We start from the raw sequence: 18,191 nt of genomic DNA on the forward strand, positions 1-18,191 counted from the left end.
GGGGAGGAAGGTAAAGGAGATTGTGAGCCGCTCTGAGACTCTTCAGAGTGGAGGGCGGGATATAAATCCAATATCTTCATCTACCTCACAGGGTGTCTGTTGTGGGGGAGGAAGGTAAAGGAGATTGTGAGCCGCTCTGAGACTCTTCGGAGTGGAGGGCGGGATATAAATCCAATATCTTCATCTACCTCACAGGGTGTTTGTTGTGGGGGAGGAAGGGAAAGGAGATTGTGAGCCGCTCTGAGACTCTTTGGAGTGGAGGGCGGGATATAAATCCACTATCTTCATCTACCTCACAGGGTGTCTGTTGTGGGGGAGGGAGGTAAAGGAGATTGTGAGCCGCTCTGAGACTCTTCGGAGTGGAGGGCGGGATATAAATCCACTATCTTCATCTACCTCACAGGGTGTCTGTTGTGGGGGAGGAAGGGAAAGGAGATTGTGAGCCGCTCTGAGACTCTTCGGAATGGAGGGCGGGATATAAATCCACTATCTTCATCTACCTCACAGGGTGTCTGTTGTGGGGGAGGGAAGTAAAGGAGATTGTGAGCCGCTCTGAGTCTTTTCGGAGGAGGGCGGGATATAAATCCAATATCTTCTTCTTCTTCTAGCACAGCTCCGCACTTCTCTCGTCCTGGGCTTCTCTTGAAAGGGCCCTGAGATGTGACAAACAAACAAAGAATCCTAGAATCATCGAGTTGGAAGGGACCTCCAGGGTCATCTAGTTCAACCCCCTGCACAATGCAGGAAACCCACAAAGACCTACCCCAAATTCACAAGATCGCGGAGTGGTGCCACAGCATGGGCATAATCTAGATCAGGTCCTTGCAGCAATCTCTTTTTTATATAAAAAAAAATAGGTGGAATTGTTTCTCTAACATGGCATTGAGAGCCACAGGTTGGACCCGTCCCCACGGCCACATATAGCTTGGTTCCCCGATTACAAGCCTGTGCAACAATTGCTACTCCGTAGCTCCTTCCATTCTCATGCTGATCTTTGTCACGACCTATGGATTTATGCCACACTATTTTCTGCATCCATTACTATGTCAAGGTAATGAATGGTACAAGGCATTTGCATATCCGGGATGAATAGCAAATTGTATCAGGAAGCCATTATGGGGGTCTCACAATCATGGTAAATCTCACCCTCCCTTTCCTGCATTCCGAACCACCAATCACTCCCTTTCCACCATCCATTCAACCACTGAGTCATTCAGGATAGGTCAACGGGGTCAACCAATCCGACGAGAGCATACTGGAAGACGTCAACTCCTTGCAGCTCGATAATTCACTCCCGTTAATTCCCAGACCCTCGTTCTCTTGACAAATGAGCGCGGAAAATGGCACGAAATTAATCGGCAACACTTTATTATAAGTGACAAATGGTTATTAATTTCTACGAGGCTCATTACAATAACATTAATCATGGCAAAACCCTTTTTTTTTTTTTTGGCCCATTCGTGCAGCCATGAAGATGCCATTCCGCAAGAATCCCGATCTGATTTTGCATTAATAAATGTCCACTTGCTTTAACGCCTACCTCCATTAATCAGATTTCTCTGACAGAAGTTGGAACAAAGAGGAAGGGTTTTTTTTTTTAAAAAAAAAAACACCCTGCTAATAAGGTCATGATTCAGACCCACATTAACTGTGGGTAAGTCTATTGATTTCAGCAGGGTTACTGGCAGCGAATTCTTAGAATCATAGAATCATAGAGTTGGAAGGGACTTCCAGGGTCATCTAATCCAACCTCCTGCACAATGCAGGAGACTCACAAATATCTCCCCCTAAATTCACAGAATCTTCATCACTGTCAGATGGCCATCCAGCCTCTGTTTAAAAACCTCCAAGGAAGGAGACCCCACCACCTCCCGAGGAAGCCTGTTCCACTGAGGAACCGCTCTAACCATCAGGAAGTTCTTCCTAATGTTGAGCCGGAAACTCTTTTGATGTAATTTCAACCCGTTGGTTCTGGTTCTACCTTCTGGGGCCACAGAAAACAATTCCACATCATCCTCTATATGACAGCCCTTCAAATACTTGAAGATGGTGGTCATATCACCTCTCATCCGTCTCCTCTCCAGGCTAAACATCCCCAGCTCCTTCAACCTTTCCTCATAGGACTTGGTCTCCAGACCCCTCACCATCCTCGTCACTCTCCTCTGGACCCGTTCCAGCTTGTCTGTATCCTTCTTAAAATGTGGTGCCCAAAACTGAACACAATATTCCAGGTGAGGTCTTAACAGAGCAGAGTAAAGCTATACCATCACTTCACGTGATCTGGATACTATACTTCTGTTGATACAGCCCAAAATTGATCCACTAAGACCCCTAGATCCTTTTCGCACATACTACTGCTAAGACAAGTCTCCCCCATCCTATAACCATGTATTGGATCTTTCCTACCTAAATGCAGAACTTGACATTTCTCCCTGTTAAAATTCATTTTATTGGTTTTAGCCCAATTTTCCAGCCTGTCAAGGTCATCCTGTATCCTGTTTCTGTCTTCTACTGTATTTGCAACCCCTCCCAATTTAGTATCATCTGCAAATTTCATAAGCATTCCCTCTATTCCTTCATCCAAATAATTTATAAAGAAGTTGAACAATATAGGCCTCAGGACAGATCCTTGAGGCACTCCACTTGTCACTCCTCTCCAAGAAGATGAGGATGTTTCATGAGATAAACAGCCAATATCCCTTATTTGAGTATGTCATTATAAAACATTATTCTGATACACTATTATTAAAGAGAAATACATTGGAATACTGTGGATGTATAGTTATACTCACTGAGAATGGGTTTAACATATGCAATGAGATTAAAAAAAAAACCCAATATCTCTGTTCAGTCCTGGGGAGGTGTTTGTTCCAAGTTTCTTTTTGTGTTTTAACAATTTATTAATAACATATGGTTACAATATTTATTTATCTTTTTCTTATACTAACCATATGATATTCCCCCCCCCTCCCTCCAATATTGACTTCCCCGAAGTTATAAATTTAAGTTTCATTATAAAGGTACCATTAATCTATCAAAATATAATACTTTGGATTAATACTAAAAAATTGTCCAATGTCTTTTTACGTTCCACTCTTTCTGCATATATCCTTTGAATTTCTTCCACTCCTTTTTGAATAAGTCTAAGTCATAGTTTCTTAACGTTTTAGTTAATTTATCCATCTCACTCCTTGTTTGTTCCAAGTTTCATAATATTTTGTAATTCAGCAATTTCTCTCTCCATTCTGTTCTTGAAGTTCCTTTGCAGTAAAACAGCTACTTTGAGGTCACCCATGGAATGCTCTGGAAGGATAAAGTTAAACAAATTCTTGTTGGAGTGCAGCCCCTTATTTCATGAACATGCCATGTAGATGGATCCAGGCGGGCGGCCGTGTTGGTCTGAAGCAACTAAGTTGGATTCCGGTAGCACTTTTAAGACTAACAAAATTCTATTGAGAATGTAAGCTTTCACGTGCTAGACAATGAAATGGGGGACAGTTAGCAGTGCTGCATACGTATTTTATCTTTCTGTGCAGAGAAACTATGAAGAGTTTTAATGAAGACGTGTGTGTAATATTTATTTACGTCTTGCGGCTCTCAAACATATGACATTTATTCTACGGGGCTCGTACACTATGCAAGTTTGGCCACCCCTGTTATATCCAAAGAGATCTACATTCTGACCAGTATCTGATGAAGAGAGCTTTGAGTCTCAACTAGGGTTAACATGTACCTTCATCACCTGGATGGAGGTATCGGGGGGTGTTCCTGGACACGCCCCCCATGCAATGATGTCACCCAGAAGTGACATCATCACATTGAGGAGGTTGCACAGTAATGTTCTGGTTTGGGGGCAAAACTCTATGGTTAAAACCAGCTTCAAACCATAGAGCTTTGTCCTCAAACCAGAGCACCACTGCGCAGCATCTTCGGCATGATGGCATCACTGTTGGGCAACGTCATTGCATTGGGGACGTCGTGCAGTGATGTTGCTATTCGGGGTGCTGACTGGCAGTGTAGAGAAGCCCTGAAAACTGGGGGGGGGGAATCTGTTAGAAATATGTTGCGTTTAGCAGAGTAACCTACAATAACAGCCAGGCACACAATTTAGCTTAAAAACAAATTAAGTTTACTTTATCAAAGATTTCAGGTTTTCACGGCTGGCATCATCATTAGGGTTTGTAGAATCTTTCGGGCTCAAGTGCCGTGTTCTACTGGAGAAAGTTTTTCTTCCAGATGTTTCGTTCTCGGCTGCGGAGAACTTCCTCAGTGGCGTTGCAGCCGGAGCAGGCGCTCTGACCTTCTTGGCTGCTGTACATTGAGTGAGGCCAGGGCTGCTGGAGAGCTGCTATTTCTAGGCTGGAGGGGGTGTGGTGAAAGGGCAATAGGTTTGTGGATGTGCCCATTGTTTGGTGGGGCTTCCTGGAAGGGTAGTGATAAGGAAACTGGCTGTTGAATGTGACCATAGTTCTGTGTTAATTGCTGGGAGGGTCTGGAAGAAAAACTTTCTCCAGTAGAACACGGCACTTGAGCCCGAAAGATTCTACAAACCCTAATAAGTTTACTTTACTAGTGAGGGAAGGGAATAACTTGGAGTTCTACAAAACAACAAATATCCTATCTGACTCCTTAACTACATGTTGTCTCTCTTGAGTCTAAACTGCAACTGCGTGGTGATCTGAAGGCTAAAGACAAAGGGCCATAAATGATACCTAATGCTTTCCCTCAGACCACCACTCAAATGTATTGACCAGCCAATCAGGGCTCTACCTTACAGGTCACTATGCATATTGACACCTGGCCTCTGGAGGGAAATATGTGCAGACATTCTGATTGGTCCCACCATTGACTGGCTAAACAAAAGCATGCATAAGCAAACAATTAACTCATGACGACAGGAAGTGACATTGCCAAAAGCCCAACAGGATCTCCTGCCAGGATCTGGGGACTGAGAACCCTAGTCTCAGTGTTTATAACCCCCCAAGATTGTTGGTCTCTAAGGTGCTACCAGAGCCCCGTGGCGCAGAGTCGTAACGCTGCGGTACTGCAGTCGGAGCCCTCTGCTCACGAACTGAGTTCGATCCAAGCAGAAGCTGGGTTCAGGTAGCCGGCTCGAGGTTGACTCAGCCTTCCATCCTTCCGAGGTCGGTAAAATGAGTCCCCAGCTTGCTGGGGGGCGGAATGTGTAGATGACCGGGGAAGGCAATGGCAAACCACCCCGTAAAAAGTCTGCCGTGAAAACCTTGTGAAAGCAACGTCACCCAAGAGTCGGAAACGACAGGTGCTTGCACAGGGGGCTACCTTTACCTAACTTTTTAGGTGCTACTGGGTTCAAATCTGATGGAACAGGTGCCTTCCCCCAATGGAAGATTTCTTATCCCGTGGAACTATACGTTTGGATTCAGCTCAATTGAATGAACTAACTCCATTTTTTAATCCTTTGGTTTCGGTGGGAATCCTATTCATGGTTCTTTTCCATGTAATTCAGATAATATTCAGATAACAGTCTCAGCGATTCTCTCGCCTGCCAAATCTCCCTGCAGAATTTCAGACATACTGGAAAAGGTGGTCCAGTTCTATAAACGCATAAATAAAAACTTTGAAATTTCAAAAACCAGCGTCCAGAAAGTGATATCAGCTCCCATGAACTTGGGTAGATGTTTGCTCCACAAGATGATTCTTGCATAAACAGGAAGCAAATAGTCGTAAATCAAAGTGAACAGGAAGTATTCTGTGAAAACAAAATGATTTCTTCGTAACGTTGGTGATGAATGGAAGATGAAAAAATCCAAAGGAGAGGAGGAAGAAGACGACGACGGCAGATCTCCCAGTGAAATGTATTGGAAATCAAGAAAAAATTAAAAGGAATTCAAATTGGAATCTCAGGCCTGCAATAACAAATGGAAGCAAAAATAAATCCAAGAGAAACAAGGAATTAGCAACAGCATTTTATTGGAACTGTCTGGGGCAGTGATGCTCTGTATTCTTGGTGTTTGGGTGTGGGGTGGGCAAAGTGGAAGGGCTTCTAGCCCCACTTGTGAACCTCCTGATGGGTTTTTATTTTTTTTTTGGCCTCTGTGTGACACAGAGTGTTGGACTGGATGGGCCATTGACCTGATCCAACATGGCTTTTCTTATGTTCTTATGAGAAGCAGAGAGTGAGTATAAATGGGCAGTCTTCGCAGTGGAAGACGGTAAGCGGTGGGGTGCCGCAGGGCTCAGTACTGGGTCCCAAGCTCTTTAACTGGTTCATTAATGATCTGGAGTTGGGAGTAAGCAGTGAAGTGGCCAAGTTTGCAGCTGACACTAAATTGTTCAGAGTGGTGAGAACCAGAAAGGATTGTGAGGCACTCCAAAGGGATCTGTCGAGGCTGGGTGAGTGGGCGTCAACATGGCAGATGAGGTTCAATGTGGCCACGTACAAAGTAATGCACATTGGGGCCAAAATCCCAGCTGCAAATACAAGTTGATGGAATGTGAACTGGCAGAGACTGACCAAGGAAGAGATCTTGGGGTCGTGGTAGATAACTCACTGAAAATGCCAAGACAGTGTGCGATTGCAATAAAAAAGGCCAATGCCATGCTGGGAATTATTAGGAAGGGAATTGAAAACAAATCAGCCAGTATCATAATGCCCCTGTATAAATTGATGGTGCGGTCTCATTTGGAATACTGTGTACAATTCTGGTCACCGCACCTCAAAAAGGATATGATAGCATTGGAAAAAGTGCAGAAAAGGGCAACTAGAATGATTAAAGGTTTGGAACACTTTCCCTATGAAGAAAGATTAAAACGCTTGGGACTCTTTAGCTTGGAGAAACGTCGACTGTGGGGTGACATGATAGAGGTTTACAAGATTATGCATGGGATGGAGAAAGTAGAGAAAGTAGTACTTTTCTCCCTTTCTCACAATATAAGAACTCATGGGCACTCAATGAAATTGCTGAGCAGTCAGGTTAAAATGGATAAAAGGATGTACGGTACTTCTTCACCCAAAGGGTAATTAACATGTGGAATTCACTGCCACAGGAGGTGGCGGCGGCTACAAGCATAGCCAGCTTTAAGAGGGGACTGGATAAATATATGGAGCAGAGGTCCATCAGTGGCTATTAGCCACAGTATATATGTGTGTATATATGTACGTGTGTGTGTGTGTACATATATTGGCCACTGTGTGACAGAGTGTTGGACTGGTTGGGCCATTGGTCTGATTCAACATGGCTTCTCTTATGTTCTTAAGAGCAGAGGTCCATCAGTGGCTATTAGCCACAGCATATTGTTGGAACTCTCTGTCTGGGGCAAGTGATGCTCTGTATTCTGGGTGCTTGGGGGGGCAACAGTGGGAGGGCTTCTAGTGTCCTGGCCCCGCTGGTGGACCTCCTGATGGCACCTAGGCTTTTTTGGCCGCTGTGTGACACAGAGTGTTGGACTGGATGGGCCATTGGTCTGATCCAATATGGCTTCTCTTATGTTCTTAAGAGGAAGATGGTCCGGGAGAGAAAAGGGGACAATGGGGGTGGGGAATGGGGAGGCAAGAAAAGAGAGGAGAAGAGAAGAGATTGCACTCCACCCTTCACTTGGAGTCTCAGAGCGGTTTGCAATCTCCTTCCCCTTCTTCTCCCCACCACAGACACCTGGGTGGAGCTGAGAGAGCTCTGACAGAAACTGTTCTTGAAAGGAACAGCTCTGCAAGAGCTTGGGACTGACTCAAGATCGCATCAGTGGTTGCATGTGGAAGAATGGGAAAACAAACCTGGTTCTCCTAGATAAGAGTCTGCATGCTTAACCACTATACCACACTGGTTCTCAACGGCAGGTGGGAAGCAGGCAGTGGGAAAAGTGGGGGACAGTAGAGTTGCACTCTCTGAGGCAGCACAAACCTAATCTGGCATTTTAAATGGCCAAGTTCAGCTCCGAAATGGCTTTGGAGTCCATGGGTCAGACGTATGGATGCCATAACATCTAGTTTGGCCCTGAAACTTGTGCATACGCAACTGCTAGGCTTGCCAATCCCCAGGTCCCAATGGGGGATCTCCCAGTTTGGCAGGCTCTTTCCCACCCCCAGTCAGATGGCCAGTGGGAGGAAGCCCTGCCCCAACAGCCGCCGTGTGCCTTCAAACCCTGGGAGGCTTAAGAAGATGCTGGAAACAGCTAGCTTCTAGAAAGGTGTGTATGCCTTTAAATCTTTGAGCCAGGCTGAATGGGGGGGTGGGTGGGGCTAGCCTGCAGAACAAAGTGCCTGTTGAAGGGGGAGGGAAGAAGCCCAGAACTTCCATTTGTTTTCCAGTCCCTTAAGAAGAAGTTTGCACACTAAAATAGTAACCTCTGGTTTCCCTGTGTTAGTTTGAAAAACTGGGTTGAGTATAGAGCAGTCAACAACTCCCATGGCGAGTAAATTGCCCCAGTGTGCTCTAACTATGTTATTTTGGCTGCTATGTGCGTGTGAGAGAGAACGAGAGAGAGAGAGTAGAAGTGGAAGTGCAACCAGCTGCTGGAGATGTGGAAACGATGACTGTATTCAGGGAAACTGCACTGCCGCATTTTTATTTATTTACTTTAGGAAAAAGGGAAGGTCTCCTGGCTCCACCCCCAAAGTCTCCTAGCCCCACTTCCAAGTTCCACAGGTATTTCCTGAGTTTGACTTGGCATCCCTAGCACCTGTATCCTCTTTTGAGGACCCCAGAAACAAATTCCTAGACTGAACCAAGCACGGCCACAAATCCCCTATGCAACTGTGGCCGGAAACAAGTGTAAGCTGTAATGCAGAGAGATGTTTCCCCACCTTCCAATAAAATATAGGATATAATAAACAGCACTTCTATAAAATGCCAACCCATATTCTGTGAATTACTGCAAGCGGATTTCCTCGTCGTTTGGACCGAGGTAAAGCATCTTGTAACGATGACTGCACCATAAATCCACTTAGCTCTAACTCTCTCTCTTTTTCTTCACTGTGCATAATGTGTCTCATCTTGTTTACTTATTACTCGTGGTTTATTTATTAAACTGCTCGCACAAAGAAGCTATCAACCCCGAAAAGGGTGGGGGCGCGCCGCTGAAGACAAAGGGAAAAGTTTCCTATTGTGTGCAGTGAAGCTGGAGCGGCGCTGAATTATCACACTCGGACATGTTCAAGACGAAAAATGTGGGTTTTGCAGCATGTAAAAAAAGCTTTCCTCACCCCTATTTTCCCTCTTTCAATGATATTTCCCCCCGTCTCTTTGGAATTGTGCTATTTGCTAACTTGATGTTCCTTCTATCTTTATGTTCCTGCTATCTGTTTTCCTACATAATCCCAGCCAGTCAGGGATCACATCATTTAGATGATCAGATGAGAAAAAAAAAATCAGATTTGGCTACATGGTGATGTCAGTTTGGTGTAGCAGTTAAGTGTGCAGACTATAATCTGGGAGAACCAGGTGCGAGCTCCCATTCCTCCACACATGAACCTGCTGAGTGACTTTATGCTCTCTCAAGACCACTCTCAGCTCCACCTACCCCACAAGGTGTCTATTGTGCGGAGAGGAAGGGAAGAAGATGGTAAGCTGCTCTGAGACCCTTGAGTAGGATGTTTAGCCTGGAGAGGAGGCAGCTGAGAGGTGATATGATCACCATCTTCAAGTACTTGAAGGGCTGTCATGTAGAGGATGGTGTGGAATTGTTTTCTGTTGCCCCAGAAGGTAGGACCAGAACCAATGGGTTGAAGTTAAATCAGAAGGGTTTCCGGCTCAACATTAGGAAGAACTTCCTGACCGTTAGAGCGGTTCCTCAGTGGAACAGGTTTCCTCCTTGGGAGGTGGTGGGCTCTCCTTCCTTGGAGGTTTTTAAACAGAGGCTAGATGGCCATCTGACAGCAATGAAGATCCTGTGAATTTAGAGGGAGGTATTTGTGAGTTTCCTGCATTGTGCAGGGGGTTGGACTAGATGACCCTGGACATCCCTTCCAACTCTATGATTCTATGATCACCATCTTCAAGTACTTGAAGGGCTGTCATATGGAGGATGGTGTGGAATTGTTTTCTGTGGCCCCAGAAGGTAGGACCAGAACCAATGGGTTGAAGTTAAATCAGAAGAGTTTCCGGCTCAACATTAGGAAGAACTTCCTGACCGTTAGAGCGGTTCCTCAGTGGAACAGGCTTCCTCCTTGGGAGGTGGTGGGCTCTCCTTCCTTGGAGGTTTTTAAGCAGAGGCTAGATGGCCATCTGACAACAATGAAGATCCTGTGAATTTAGAGGGAGGTATTTGTGAGTTTCCTGCATTGTGCAGGGGGTTGGACTAGATGACCCTGGACATCCCTTCCAACTCTATGATTCTATGATCCCCATCTTCAAGTACTTGAAGGGTTGTCATATAGAGGATGGTGTGGAATTGTTTTCTGTGGCCCCAGAAGGGAGGACCAGAACCAATGGGTTGAAATTAAATCAAAAGAGTTTCCGGCTCAACATTAGGAAGAACTTCCTGACCGTTAGAGCGGTTCCTCAGTGGAACAGGCTTCCTCGGGAGGTGGTGGGCTCTCCTTCCTTGGAGGTTTTTAAACAGAGGCTAGATGGCCATCTGACAGTGATGAAGATCCTGTGAATTTGGGGTAGGTATTTGTGGGTTTCCTGCATTGTGCAGGGGGTTGGATTAGATGACCCTGGAGGTCCCTTCCAACTCTATGATTCTATGAGTGAAGGCAGGATATAAATCCATTCTTCTTCTTCTTCTTTTCCTTCTGCTAGAGGCAAACTACACATTACATTCCTTAGTGAGTCGCTACTCGATTTCCCAGTAGAACAGGAGAACAGATAGAGGGCAAGAGTTGGCAGTTGGTGTTCAACAGATTATGCCTGTTTGATCGTTGAATCTGATAAACCTCTTGATTGTGCTGTATAATTCACTGCTCACTGCCTACCTATATCTATGGGCTTATAATTTCCAATTTTGTTGGTCCTTCCTGACAACTAAACCCCTCACCCTTTTCACAGAATTATACAGATTCTGACTCAGAGAGAAGGGCAGGATGTAAATCAACAGTCTTCTTCTTCTCCTCCTCCTCCTGCTGAGATCCAGTTTGGTGTAGTGGTTCGGTGAGATCCAGTTCGGTGTAGTGGCACGGTTCGGTGAGATCCAGTTCGGTGTAGTGGTTCGGTGAGATCCAGTTCGGTGTAGTGGCACGGTTCGGTGAGATCCAGTTCGGTGTAGTGGTTCGGTGAGATCCAGTTCGGTGTAGTGGCACGGTTCGGTGAGATCCAGTTCGGTGTAGTGGCACGGTTCGGTGAGATCCAGTTCGGTGTAGTGGCACGGTTCGGTGAGATCCAGTTCGGTGTAGTGGTTCGGTGAGATCCAGTTCGGTGTAGTGGCACGGACTCATCTGGGAGAACTGAGTTTGATTCCCCATTTCTCCACTGGCACCTGCTGCCGTGACCTTGAGTCAGCCACAAGTTCTCACAAGAGCTGTTCTGCTCAAGAGCAGTTTCTGTCAGAGTTCTCTCGGTTCCATCTGCCTCACAGGGTGTCTGCTGTGGGGAAGGGAAGGGAAAGGAGATTGTAAACTGCTCTGAGACTCCTCCAGGTAGCTTCTCAGCCTTTTGGCTAAGATCAAGTGTAGTATAAAGTGTGTAGTGTTTCCTGCATTGTGCAGGGGGTTGGACTATATAACCCTGGAGGTTCCTTCCAACTCTATGATTCTATATACCATAGAGTCCACCCTCAGAAGCTGGCATTTCTACAGAGGAACTGACCCTTTTGCCTGGAGATCAGTAGGAACACTGGGAGATCTCCATGTAGGGTTGCCAATCCCCAGGTGGGGGCAGGGGATCCCCCGGTTTAGAGACCCCCCCCCCTCTTCAGGGTCATCAGAAAGCGGGGGGAGGGGAGGGAAATGTCTGCTGGGAACTCTGTTATTCCCTATGGAGATTTATTCCCATTGAAAATCATGGAGAATTGATCTGCGGGTATCTGGGGCTCTGGGGGGGCTGTTTTGGGGGGTAGAAGCACCAAATTTTCAGTATAGCATCTAGTGCCTCTCCTCAAAATACCCCAAAAGTTTCAAAAAGATTGGACCAGGGGGTCCATTCTATGAGCCTCAAAATAAGGTGCCCCTATCCTTCATTATTTCCTATGGAAGGAAGGCATTGAAAAGGTGTGCCGTCCCTTTAAATGTGAGGGCCAGAACTCCTTTTGGAGTTCAATTATGCTTGTCTCAGGCTTGATCTTGGCTCCACCTCTAATGTCTCCTGGCTCCACCCCCAAAGTCTCCTGACTCTACCCCCAAAGTCCCCTGATATTTCTTGAATTGGACTTGGCAACTCTATCTCCATGTCCTACCTACTCTATGCTCTTTTCCATGTTTGAGCTCCTCCCTTCAGTCCCCACCCCAATTTATCATCACTATTAATTCCTTAAGCCAGAGGTGGGGAACCTCCATCACGAGAGCTGTATACAGCCCTCGAGGTCACTTGGTGTGGCCCTTGGGGATTGCTGGACTGAACTGAGCCATGTGGCAGCCTCCCTGGGGCCTGGCTGGCCAGCGAGAATCGTGGGGCCCAGCTGTGCTGTGCAGCAGCCTCCCCAGGGCCAGGCAGAGATCACAGGGCCCGGATGCACTGTGCGGCAGCCTCCCTGGGGCCTGGCTGGCCAGCCGGAATTGCTGCAGGGCTTGGAAAAGTTACTGTCACAGTTCAGTTTGATTATCCCAGATGGTGTGGCCTAATATGCTAATATTAGGGGATGTGGTCTAATATGCTACTGAGTCCTGCTGGACTTTTTCTACAAAAAACCCCATGGACCTATGCATTTGCCTAGGGTGGTGGGCCGTGTGTGTGTGTGTGTGCCAGATGAGGCTCTTCCCACATGACTTCAAATAGAAAAACAATTGTTTGCATTAATTTTGCTGGCCTGAATCAATCTCCCTCGGCGGAGCACTGTTTTTTAAGTTGATAATTTTGTATGGCCCGCGAATGATGTTATAAATCTCCATATGGCCCTTGGCAGAAAAAAAGGTTTCCCACCCCTGCCTTAAGCATTCTGGAATAAAATAGCTCGCTTTAGTGCATGATGGGAAAGCTATTAGACTACATGGTTTCCATCTGCATATGGTTATTCTGACTTGAAGAAGGTTTGTCTTCTGAAACATGACACTTACATAAGAGATGTGTTTCAAGTCCATCAAGTCAAGTGTTCCAAAATGGACTAGAAAAAAATTCAATGGAATATCTTGACATCCTCCTAAATATATATGTAGAAGAAGAAGAAGAAGATATTGGATTTATATCCCGCCCTCCACTCCGAAGAGTCTCAGAGCGGCTCACAATCTCCTTTACCTTCCTCCCCCACAGCAGACACCCTGTGAGGTGGGTGGGGCTGGAGAGGGCTCTCACAGCAGCTGCCCTTTCAAGGACAACCTCTGCCAGACCTATGGCTGACCCAAGGCCATGCCAGCAGGTGCAAGTGGAGGAATGGGGAATCAAACCCGGTTCTCCCAGATAAGAGTCCACACCCTTAACCACTATACCAAACTGGCTCTCCATGTATGGTCTGATTCTAGACCAACTTAGATTTTCATCACGTTATTTGTGATTGCTGGTGGAAACTTGGTATTGTCGGGCCGGGAACTTCAAAGTAAACGGGCCATAGTTTGTAGCAGCTTAATCCATTTTATTTGCGAACTAGTTGTCTGTAGCAAGGACGAATTGGAATGGATACATTTCAAAGCGTTACATGCCATTTTAGCTTCTAACATCAAAAGTAAACAATAAAGCCATTCTCACACGTTTGGGAGGCAATAGATGGTTCTCATGCTCCCTTATCTCTTTCCCAAGGAAAGGCCCCTGCTGGTTACCTTGAGGCGTAGAGCTATCTTCAAAGCCCGTCTGCATTTGTTAGGGCTATGTGAGGAATTTCCCATGGGAGCTGTTTATTGTTGCAACGGTGTTTGAAATGCAAACTTCTAAGCAAAAGGGTTAGTAGAGCCATTCAAGATGGAGTTAGTTAGGGCAAGGGAACATGAACAGTACAGAGCATTTTAAATAGTAAGTTACAAGGTCTGACAGGTATTTTGTAGAGTGCCTGCGTGTACCTGTTTATGTTGGACTGTATCCTTGGATGAGTGCCTGTGAGCACACTTTTGTGACTTCTGAGCTGTTCATTTGTTCAGCTCTAGAAGTTCTCAGTAATTTATCATACTCTGATGATTGAAGGTGACTGAAATTGTATAGAACATACAACACAGAGACTTTGAATGGGTCCCTTGGAGAAAATGGCAGCTTTAAAGGGTGGTACTGCATGCTGAGGCCCCTCCCCTCCCCAAACCTTTCCTCTACCAGATCCACCCCCAAAGTGTCCAGGTATTTTCCAACACAGACCTGGCAACCCTAGTGAGACAGGATGCTGGATTAGATGGGCCACTGGTTTGATCCAGCAAGGCTCTTCTTATGGTTTTATGAAGGCCTCCACCTCTCTGCCCTGTCATTGGATCTCCAGAGGAACTGGTTGGCCACTGTGCGAGACAGGATGGTGGACTGGATAGACCACTGGTCTGATCCAGCAGGGCTCTTCTTATGTAGGCCACCTCATCCTCTCTGCCCTATTGTTGGCTATCTAGAGGAACTGGTTGGTCATTGTGTGAGAGAAGATGCTGGACTAGATGGATCACTGGTCTGATCCAGCAAGGCTCTTCTTGTGTTCTCATGAAGGCCTCATCCTCTATGCTCTGTTGTTGGCTGTCCAGAGGAACTGGTTGGCCATTGTGTGAGACAGGATGCTGGACTAGATGGACCACTGGTCTGATTCAGCAGGGCTCTTCTGATGTTCTTAGGAAGGCCTCAGCCTCTTTGCCCTGTTGTTGGCTGTCCAGAGGAACAGGTTGGCCATTGTGTGAGACAGGATGCTGGACTAGATGGACCACTCGTCTGATCCAGCAGGGCTCTTCTGATGTTCTTATGAAGGCCTCGGCCTCTTTGCCCTGTTGTTGGCTGTCCAGAGAAACTGGTTGGCCATTGTGTGAGACAGGATGCTGGACTAGATGGACCACTGGTCTGATCCAGCAGGGCTCCTCTGATGTTCTTATGAAGGCCTCGGCCTCATTGCCCTGTTGTTGGCTGTCCAGAGGAACTGGTTGGCCATTGTGTGAGACAGGATGCTGGACTAGATGGACCACTGGTCTGATCCAGCAGGGCCCTTCTGATGTTCTTATGAAGGCCTCAGCCTCTTTGCCCTGTTGTTGGCTGTCCAGAGGAACTGGTTGGCCATTATGTGAGACAGGATGCTGGACTAGATGGACCACTGGTCTGATCCAGCAGGGCTCTTCTGATGTTCTTATGAAGGCCTCGGCCTCTTTGCCCTGTTGTTGGCTGTCCAGAGGAACTGGTTGGCCATTGTGTGAGACAGGATGCTGGACTAGATGGACCACTGTTCTGATCCAGCAGGGCTCTTCTGATGTTCTTATGAAGGCCTCAGCCTCTTTGCCCTGTTGTTGGCTGTCCAGAGGAACTGGTTGGCCATTGTGTGAGACAGGATACTGGACTAGATGGACCACTGGTCTGATCCAGCAGGGCTCTTCTGATGTTCTTACAGTGTTGTTAATGGCTGCCTGTCTGTATGTGCACATGTATGTTTTTCCAAAGCCTTACAGGACACACACCTGTCTTTATTTTGTATTGTTTGAGTTACTAGCTGTTAAAAAAATTAAAGCTGGATTGGAGCGACAACCATGCAAAGAAATTTTAAAAATATATATTTTAAGAGCAAATTCCAAGATCAGGGACAAAATCTGTTCCATAATTACGTCGTAAGGCATATGAAAGCCGGCAAACACAGATTCTGTGCAGCCACAAAGGTGTTTAGCCACTGCAATAACTGCACAGGAAACAAGCAAGAAGATCTAAGGTTCAGGTCTGATAACGGCCATCAAAAACAGTATGAGCCCCATGCAAAACATGCTTTGTGTGATGTTCACAGCTTCCCTGGTTTTTAATCTTCATTCATGGTATCTCTGCTCTCGATAATGACTGATAACGGACTGCAATGATTTCAAAGCATGAATACCTCATGCAAACTTGTTAGCAAATATTTTATGCAGCAGTTATGTACTTCGAGAGAGTGAACTGGCTGTGTTGAATCTGGCTTCTTTTGAAACAAACTGTAAGAGAACATAAGAGAAGCCATGTTGGATCGGGCCAATGGCCCATCCAGTCCAACACTCTGTGTCACATAAGAACATAAGAGAAGCCATGTTGGATAGGGCCAATGGCCCATCCAGTCCAACACTCTGTGTCACATAAGAACATAAGAGAAGCCATGTTGGATAGGGCCAATGGCCCCTCCAGTCCAACACTCTGTGTCACATAAGAACATAAGAGAAGCCATGTTGGATAGGGGCAATGGCCCATCCAGTCCAACACTCTGTGTCACATAAGAACATAAGAGAAGCCATGTTGGATCAGGTCAGTGGCCCCTCCAGTCCAACACTCTGTGTCACACAGTGGCCAAAAAGCCAGGTGCCATCTGGAGGTCCAAAAGTGAGGCCAGGACACTAGAAGCCCTCCCATTGTTGCCCCCCAAGCACCCAGAATACAGAGCATCACTGCCCCAGACAGAGAGTTCCATCTATACCTTGTGGCTAATAGCCACTCATGGACCTCTGCTCTTAAGAACATAAGAGAAGCAGTGTTCCCTCTAAGCTGAGTTAGCCTGAGCTAGTTCACAGATTTTCAGCCTCCAGCTCACACATTTTTTCCTGGAACAGCCCTCTCATCGCCTTTGACATGAAATACTCTCTATGGAGGTGGCACCGGACAGACCATCATCCTCTTCAGTTGGTTTTAGCCAATCCCCAGGTGGGAGCAGGGAATCCCTCAGTTTGCAGACCCTCTCCCCGCTTCTGGGTCTTCAGAAAGCTGGGAGGGGGAGGGAAATTTCTGCTGGGCACTCCATTATTGCCTATGGAGACTGATTTCTATAGGGTATAATGTGTTAGCCGAATTGCCCTCAAGAGAGGTTTGAGGAATTAGTTTGGTAGGCAATTAAGGGTTTAGTGAAATCCAGGACCTGTGTATACAGAAGATGTCTCCCAGGAAAATCACTCAATAATGAGGAAATGTTGACTGAAGCAAATAATATGCATTTTAAAATAAAGGCAAGCATACAAGGAAATAAATTCATTCAGCACACATACAGGTCTAAGAAATAGAGCATGAAATAGACAGGGGTAACAGGGATGGACAAACAGGGTAATAATTACCGGTCGTAGTCTTCAAGGAAGGCTCCAATACCAACGAAAAAGGATGGGGGAGAGGAGAGTCAGGCCACGAATCTCCCTATGAGGACCATAAATTGATCAGGTTTTGGGGGTGTATCTAAACAGCAAGGTAGGGGTACTGCCAGCTGCACACCTGAGGATCATTGGGCTAGACATTTTATGGTCTACCTTGTGTTCCCAGGGCAGATGGGCAGCCTCCAAAGAAGAATTATTTTCCTGTTCTGAAAGGCTTGATCTCTGACTGGGGAGGGGGCGTTGCTTATGCTGATCATTTCTAATTCCTGGAACCCAAAGAAATAGGAGGGACGGTGGCTCAGTGGTAGAGCATCCGCTTGGGAAGCAGGAGGTCCCAGGTTCAATCCCTGGGATCTCCAACGAAAAAGGGTCCAAGCAAGTAGGTGTGAAAAACCTCAGCTTGAGACCCTGGAGAGCCGCTGCCAGTCTGAGTAGACAATACTGACTTTGATGGACTGAGGGTCTGATTCAGTTGAAGGCAGCTTCATATGTTCATATGTCCCATTGGGGAGGGATGGTGGCTCAGTGGTAGAGCATCTGCTTAGTAAGCAGAAGGTCCCAGGTTCAATCCCCGGCATCTCCAACTAAGAAGGGTCCAGGCAAGTAGGCGTGAAAAACCTCAGCTGGAGACCCTGGAGAGCCGCTGCCAGTCTGGGTAGAAAATACTGACTTTGATGGACCGAGGCTCTGATTCAGTAGAAGGCAGCTTCATATGTCCATATGTCCCATTGGGGAGGGACAGTGGCTCAGTGGTAGAGCATCTGCTTGGGAAGCAGAAGGTCCCAGGTTCAATCCCTGGCATCTCCAACTAAAAAGGGTCCAGGCGAATAAGCGTGAAAAACCTCAGCTTGAGACCCTGGAGAGCTGCTGCCAGTCTGAGTAGACAATACTGACTTTGATGGACTGAGGGTCTGATTCAGTGGAAGGCAGCTTCATA

At 46.4% G+C, this 18,191-nt stretch overlaps 1 non-coding gene and 1 pseudogene across 1 annotated transcript; both read left to right on the forward strand.

The window, feature by feature from the left end:
• Positions 1-11,554: 11,554 nt before the first annotated feature.
• On the forward strand, positions 11,555-11,694 carry LOC132570631 (U2 spliceosomal RNA; annotated as a pseudogene).
• Positions 11,695-17,762: 6,068 nt separating this feature from the next.
• Positions 17,763-17,837, forward strand: TRNAT-AGU (transfer RNA threonine (anticodon AGU)). Its single transcript has one exon. It is a non-coding gene; the product is annotated as a tRNA-Thr (tRNA).
• The last annotated feature ends 354 nt before the right edge of the window (positions 17,838-18,191 follow it).

The sequence above is a fragment of the Heteronotia binoei genome, chromosome 4 (genome assembly GCF_032191835.1).
Source record: "Heteronotia binoei isolate CCM8104 ecotype False Entrance Well chromosome 4, APGP_CSIRO_Hbin_v1, whole genome shotgun sequence".
In the NCBI taxonomy this organism is placed as follows: Eukaryota; Metazoa; Chordata; class Lepidosauria; order Squamata; family Gekkonidae; genus Heteronotia; species Heteronotia binoei.